Genomic DNA, 7,522 nt, shown 5'->3' on the forward strand with positions numbered 1-7,522 from the left:
AAAAAAAAAAGGGCGCCTGCATGGCTCAGTCGGTTAAGCGTCTGCCTTTGGCTCAGGTCATGATCCCAGGGTCCTGGGATCGAGCCCGCATCGAGCCCCTCAGCAGAGAGCCTGCTTCTCCCTCTCCCTCTGCTTCTCCCCCTGCTTGTGTGTGCTCTCTCTCTCTTTGTCAAATAAATAAATAAAATATTTTTAAAAAGGTAAAAACATACATTCATGAAGAACCATAAAGCGTTGGCTCTCAAATCTAGTTTTAGCAGGAGAGACCTTTCATCAAATAAAAATATATTGTTGGAGACCCAATTCCAGCAGAATAAAGGAATTACTGGTTGAACTGGGGTGGGTGGGGTGGGATGGAGACCCAGAGTCCAGCTGACTCATTTCCCCCTTTCCCTCATACCACCCCTGTGGCACCACGGCTGGAACAAAGTTAGAAAAGCACCCATCAAAAGCTTTAATGCAGCGTTCCCCAAAATGTGTGTCTGGGAGTCCTACTTTATGGTGTCCCATGAAAAAGGGGTTCTGTGGTTGAATACATTTGAGAAACACTGGATTAACCAAAGTGAATTGAGTCTCTGCAGGATTTCTTTGAGAATTTAATACTCACACTGTGCACTGGGAGTCTTACAGAGGGTAGCTGACGTGCTGAGTTCTGCAAACCTACCTGTTTTATCCAAGAATTACCCCTGTAGGGACGCCTGGGTGGCTCAGTCGGTTAAGCGTCTGCCTTCGGCTCAGGTCATGATCCAAGGGTCCTGGGATCAAGCCCCACATCAGGCTCCCTGCTCAGTGGGGAACCTGCTTCTCCCTCTCCCTCTGCTCCTCCCCCTGTTTGTGCTCTCTCTCTCTCTCTCTGACAAATAAATAAATAAAATCTTAAAAGAAAAAAATAGAATTACCCCTGTAGGCTGGTGTTGTGCAGAACACACTAGGAAAATGCTATATTGGAGAATAATAATAATAATAATTAATAATAATTTTTCCTATGTCTCCCTTCAAGATCTATAGGGCTGGACACTGAAATAGGAGGTGAGGCAATTATTACTCTGGATTGAATATGAGCTTTAGTCTTTTGTGACCCCCCCCACCCATTTAGAAAAGACCTGTGGGAAGTCCAGCAATTTCCAGGCCTTCTTTCTTCCCGTCTCTGTTCTGCAGCCACAAACACAGCCTGGCTGGGCATGGACATGGGTGAGCCCCCGTTCCACCGGTCAGTTCTTCTAACACCTCAGGCTGGGGCCCACTTTTGTCCCAAGGCTGAGCCGGCCCTTTGGCCCAGGCAGGAGGCCCCAGAGCCCCGGCTTGGCCCGTGAGAGCTCTGGGAAACCTTGTTCCCACTTGCCCACCCCCTTCCTGGCAGCCCAAGAGGCTGCCCAGGCTTTTCTTTCCTCTTCTTACTGGCAGGAAGAATTTCTGGAAGCACGGCTGAACCAGTGACAATGAAGCAGGATGCCCGTCACCCTTACCAGCCTGGCCGCACAGGGAGAGCACACCCACCCCCCACCCCCCCAGGGCTGGGGCTCACAGAGGTAAGCCTCCCTGCCTGCTCGGCCCCACCTCGGGCTCTAGGAACAGGACAGGCCCCTGCCCAGGGCTGGAAAGCAGGGGCAGGCGCCCTGGAGCGTCTCTCCAGAGGCCAAATCCCACGGTGGGTCTGTCGGGTCTCTCGCCCCCAGCTTTCCCCTCTTCCTTTCGTACCTTGAACAGACAGCAAGGGGTGGGGCACCCCACTAGGTGCTGTGAGGCAACATTGACCAAAGCAGATCTGTCTCCGGGGGGTCTAGAGTGGGGTCAGGTGGTCCAACACGCAACTTGAGAATGTCGATAAAACGGCTTCGGGCTTTGACAGGCACGGAGGCTGCGGAAGCATCTAGTGCAGTCTGGGGATGAAGGACCGCCTGCCTGGGGGAACACCGTTTATTATTAAAGCCGCTTGCCCAGCTTCAGGGCTGCGGAGCCACAAGGAGCTGAGACCCAGCCTTGCTTTCAAGGACTCTCCTCTCTGTGTCATTCTGCGTTTCTGGTCTTTCCCTCTGAGCCTCGCTCCGGCTGGCAGCCTCTCCCACCTTTCTGTCTCCAGCCCCACGTCGCCCTGACTCCCTGTCTTGTGCTGAAGAATTGCTGTTCCCAGGACAGGTGAATAAATACTAGGAACCCAGCAGACCCCTCCGCAAGGCCCCCTGGCCTGGCCTCCCACAGCCTGAGGCCCCGGGGCCTCAGGGCCCCTGCCCCCACTACACCCACCCCTTAGGCCGCTAGCTTGCTCTGTTTCTCTCCGTGCTGCATTCACTACTAAAGCCACAGCCATGCCCCTCAGCCATCCTTCCTTGGGGGAAGTTGGGCAGGAATTTTTGTCCTTTAAAAAGTTGTTATTGTCTGAGGGGAAGCAGCCAAAGAAAGAGGCGTGTTATCTGTGGACTGGACTTGGCTGTCCCTCATAAACGAATGGGCTTTCCAAAGAAAGTATTCAAGGGGGGTCCGGGCGGAGGGAGGAAGGGCCTGGGATGTCTGTGTTTCCCTTAGACCCACGGGGTCCTGATGCCGCAGCCACGTGCCTCAGCTTGGGCTCCTGGAGGGCGGGCGTGAAGGTGCGGAGACTGGGGCATTGAAGGTGCAGAGACCCTGCCCCATCCCCCGGGTCCGAGCAGCCCTCAGGAGCCCAAGGAAGGTCTCGGGATGTTACAGGGACCAGTGTCCCTTCAGGCCCGTAATTCTCCAACTCCCTCCGACCCCACGTACATACCAGGCTTCTTGCCCCCTGCCTCACCTTTGCTCAGGCCGGTCCCTGAGCCTGGAGCAGCCTTTCCATCTCTTCACTTACCAGTGTTCACCATCCTTCCTGGCCCAGGCCTGGTCGCACCTCCCAGCAGCCTGCCCTGACTGCCTGACCCCACGCTGGCCTCTCCTCCCTCTTCCCTGCCCGGCGGTCCCTCCATGGCCATGTGCCTGTCACTTCATGGGGACTGACAGCTCCATGCTCAGCCCACACAGTCACAGCCGCTGTGGAGGAGGGCCAGGGTGGCAGGATGATGGACGAGGCTGTAATGGCCCCCTTCCCCGCTGTGGCTGTGGTTAGATCTCCCCTCGAAGAAGCCCGATATTTTCCAGGAATTTCCTGAGGGGAGGGGACCGAGTATTCCGGAATGAGAGCCAGCTGTGGAATTGAGGCCTGGGAGTGAGGAGCCGGGCTCAGGGCTTCCTGGCTGAGTCAGCGGACCGTCCCCAGGTAATTTATGCGCTGAGTCAGGGCTGGGGGCCACAGGGGTGGGGAGAGCATGGGGGAGTGGGGAAAGGTTGCGGAGGGGAGGGAGGGTGCCTCTAGGCAGTCTGTCACGGGGAGGGCAGCCTGACCGGCTGGAAGGGAGTCTGGCTGAGTCGGGCACAGACCCCCTTCTCCCCCCCAGCTTTGCTCCCTTGCCTGGAGTCTGCAAAAGCCACAAGCCAGAGGGAGGAGCCAGAAGATGGATATAAGGCTGCAGAAGGGGAGAAGCCTCTGGCCGGCCCTGGGGGCTCAGGAAGATAGAGGAGGCCAGGCTGGAAGTGAGTGGGCTTGGGCAGGCGTTGGGGCTGAGTTGGGGGTGAGGAGAGCCACTGGCTCTAGCATCAAGCCTGCGAGCGGCCTGCTCCTCCTTCCTTCCTGGCCCGGCCCCCTTTCTCCCTGCAGCAGCCCATCTGGCTTCCATTCAGCTCCTGCCGTGGACCTGCCGGGTGCCGTGGGCTTGGTGCCTCCTCCTTTCCGAGGCTCAAGTCCTCACTCGGACAAGAGGTCCTGGCTCCTCCAAGCCCTGAGGTGGGGCTGCTAGCCGTAGCCAGGGAGTCCCGTCCAGGGCTCAGCAGAAGCAGGTCTGGGAGTGCCGCCAACTAAGGCCCACTGCAGGCCTTGACCTTGAATGGAGGTGGGGCTGGGCTAGGAGAGGGGCCGGGGGAGGTGGCGCCTGGTTACTGTCACCTGCAGGCCCGAGGAGCCTGGGGAGGCAGCACAGCGTGTGCCGTCTCGCACGTACACCCCACACACCCCACGTTCCCAAGAAAAGCCTGTTTCTGTCCGTCTCACCCAGCGCTGAGCCTGGGATCCCACCGGAAGACGGCTCCTGACACAAGCTCCGAGGAGGAACCCTCTCCTGCTGGCAGGGCGAGGCAGAAGTGTCCCCCAGGGGAGGGGACCCAGCTTTCCCTGTCATTCGCGTGCATCGTCACACTTGCGGTGGCAGAATCATCCCACGGCAGATTCCAAGCAGGGCAGGGTGCTGCGGGGTTGGGGCTCCCCTGGCCCTGGTCTCGGCGTCTCAGAGGGGCCCCCAGATTTTTGAGTGTCTTGCCCTGGCTCCCAACCCCAAGTCCCCATGCTGAAGAGGAGCCCCTGCTGAGGATGGTAGAGTTCGCAAGCCCAAATTAAGACACGCGATCTGAAGAAGAATCTGGGGGATTTGTGATACCATGCTAAAGATACAGAAAAAGGAATCTCATTTTGTACGTGACTGAGGAACTGCTTTTCTTGGTGAGAATAGTCATGAGGAAATCAAATCTGGACAGAAGGGTTCTGGACACATATGAGGGTCTGCGACATGTAGCTTGACCCCGGACCAGTCCCACCCCCGTCACCAGCCGGTCCTGTCAGGCCCCCGTTGGGGAGAGGTGGTTGCATTCTGGAATCAGTTGGAATCCAGCTGACAGGATTCTCTGAGGGAGGGGACATGGGTCTAAGAGAAAAGACACAGGGACCACTCCAAGGTTTTGGTCTGAGCAACTGAAGGGTTGGAGTTACCACAGACTGAGACAGAGAATGCATTTTGTTGTACATTTAACAGATTGCTTTTATTATGAAAGTCCAGAAATTGGGAATGGATGAAACTGAGCAGGGCGTCTGTGGGGTCACTGCCCACAGGGACCGCTGGGTCATTACACCCCCTACCACAGGCCTCGGGGCTCCCACGAGGCCCCGGGGCAGAAACGGGGAGGCTTACCTTCCTGCCTCCGCTATGGGACGGGGTGTGGGGGGGGCAGCGGTGGGAAAGGGTCTGACCCTCCCGAGTCCCTTGGGCTGGCACCGGAGACCTGGGGCCCGGGAAGGCGGTGGCGTGTGTGGGCCTCTGTCCACACAGACCCGCCTGTGGCCCACAGAGGCCCTTTCTCCTCAGACCTGGTGCACTGTCGCCACCAGCGCCTTCTAGAGGAAGCATCCACAGGAGCCCAGGACTCTACTTTGATTCTCCAGCCACAAACCCCTGCAGGCCTGGCTGGCCAGAGGCGTGCCTGTGCATCCCGGGAAGCAAGCGCCTGGGGACTCAGGGCCGGAGAGGCTGTGAGGATGGCTTTGTGCGGCCGTTCAGGTGGGCCCTGCCAAGTCCCCCTGCCAGGAGAGGCCAGTTTGGCTGCCAAGCCTCCTGAACTTAGGTTACCTGAGAAAGCGGCCTTAAAGCCATCTGTTTCTCGTTGCTTCGCATGCCGTAGGCCTGCTTGCCCCAGGGGCCAAATGCCCTGTTTGCCCACATCAGCAGAGATGAGGGACGAGAAGACAGCTCTGTGGGAAGAGTCAGGAGGACCAGTCTTTGTGAGAATATAGGTTCCTGGGCACCTCTCCGGCCCTGCGGAATCTGTGTCTCTGAATATTTACCAAGCTCCCCTGGTGATCCAATGAGGGTCAGGGGTTGGGAGCCCTGGCATAGAGGCTGCGTGCTCTGCACGGTATCTGGAGAGACACCACACCTGAGGAGAGTCAGAGCTGTGTCACAGAGTTCAGCGGGGTGGGTGGGGTTAGGAGGAGTGCTCTGGTTGTCTGAACACAAGAGAACCTGGATCTTTGACGGGCCTCAAGGGGGCCATTTGGGAGGTTGGAGCTGGGATTAGAGTGGGCCCGAGGTGGAGAATGGGGCCTCCTCGGGCCCCCAAGGGGTGCCCCCTGGAGCTGGTCTGTATCTCGTGACCTGCTTGCTCCTTCTCCCTGTAAACTCTTAACCCCGATCTGGAGGTGATCCCCAAGGGTAGGGCTTACCTACCCAGAACTACATTGAATAAATAAATGTGCTCTGCCCAGATTTTATCTCTTCAGGATTCCAGAGCACAAGACAAATGGCTTCATGTCCGGCAAGGAGGTGTAATTCATCCTCTGAGGTGAGCCCCAAGCCTGGGGGTGGGGTGGGGTGGGGTGGGGAGAGGAGAGGTAGATGGTTTGGAGCATGTGGGACATGCAGACGTGGGGGCCAGCAGGCCCTGGAGCTCTGTGTGCAGGGCTCAGCTCTAAGACCTTCAGAATAACCCTGCCTTCCCAGGGCTTGTGCAGGGATGGAAACCAAACCTAGCATCCTTTAATTTAAGGAGTCTATTTCTGATTCTAAGAACACTTCGGGACATAGAAATAAGTTTATAGCACAGAAAAATGAAAACCTATTAAATATATAAAATAACCTGACTTTGGAAATATGTTGATTCATTAAAAATGTTGCAAGATTATACCCCAAAACATTGACTGGTTGTAAGATAAAAAGTAATTTCAGAGTTTTGGTTTTTAATTTGGATTTGCTTATCTGAATTTTTAACTTTTCTAGAAGAGTCATGCACTTATTTGTACACAAATGACACAAATATTGAAAGTTATTGTTGTTATTATTTCATAAACCAGAGCCTCTGAGATGTAGTTCAGGAAGGAGAATTTCTAGGCAGGAAAGACAGCCGGATCAAATAACCCTAGCTGTCATCTGCCCCCCCCTTTCTTTGGGTCAATTTCTTAATTTTTACCACCTCCCCATGGTTGCCCCCCCTGGGATGCCACTGTCCTTTCAATTCTCTGGACCAAGCACAGCTAGAAACCCAGGCTTTGGCTTCTTTTAGCAGAGCAAGTCTAAGAAACCTGGGAAGACGTACCAGATGGTGTTACTAAACCCAGAGGGAAGAAAACAGGAACAGAAACGCAGTGCCTGGAAGAACTATGAAACCACCAGGTTTCTCCACGCAAGGGTGTGCAGTCCCACCTCCGCTCTCAGGTGGGACCCACAATGACATAGAGGGAGAGAACGCTAGTCCTCGGTCCAGGCGCCCCCAAGCCACAGTACTCATTTCAGAGGACTTAACGCCTTACACACATAAAGGCTCCCAGGAGCTAAGAAGCTTCCAGACTTGAAAAGTAAATGAATTTACTTGGTATGCCCAAGTTTTTCTTAACATCATTGCACCCACTATCTGCCCAAATGAAGGCATGATAGGGAATCAGTGAATTATTAAAAATCACTGATCACATTGAAAAATGGGTGGCTCAGGGGCACCTGGGTGGCTCAGTCGTTAAGCGTCTGCCTTCGGCTCAGGTCATGCTTCCAGGTCCTGGGATCAAGCCCCGCATCGGGCTCCCTGCTCGGCGGGGAGCCTGCTTCTCCCTCTCCCACTCCCCCTGCTTGTGTTCCCTCTCTCGCTCTGTCTCTCTGTCAAATAAATAAATAAAATCTTAAAAAAATAAAACATAAAAATAAATAAAAAATAAAAAATAGGTGGCTCAGTCAGTTGAGCATCTGCCTCTTGATCTCAGCTCAGG

The 7,522-nt window shown here is 55.3% G+C and overlaps 2 long non-coding RNA genes across 2 annotated transcripts; both read left to right on the top strand.

Moving 5' to 3' along the window:
- The first annotated feature begins 525 nt into the window (after nucleotides 1-525).
- Nucleotides 526-3,511, top strand: LOC118007474. Its single transcript, XR_004678423.1, has 3 exons — nucleotides 526-1,529; nucleotides 3,109-3,226; nucleotides 3,405-3,511. It is a non-coding gene; the product is annotated as an uncharacterized LOC118007474 (long non-coding RNA).
- Nucleotides 3,512-3,575: 64 nt separating this feature from the next.
- Nucleotides 3,576-7,293, top strand: LOC118007473. Its single transcript, XR_004678422.1, has 4 exons — nucleotides 3,576-4,498; nucleotides 5,122-5,330; nucleotides 6,035-6,111; nucleotides 6,829-7,293. It is a non-coding gene; the product is annotated as an uncharacterized LOC118007473 (long non-coding RNA).
- Nucleotides 7,294-7,522: the final 229 nt, after the last annotated feature.

Source organism: Mirounga leonina, unplaced genomic scaffold (genome assembly GCF_011800145.1).
Source record: "Mirounga leonina isolate KUSES-001 unplaced genomic scaffold, KU_Mleo_1.0 Mir_125, whole genome shotgun sequence".
NCBI classification, from domain to species: Eukaryota; Metazoa; Chordata; class Mammalia; order Carnivora; family Phocidae; genus Mirounga; species Mirounga leonina.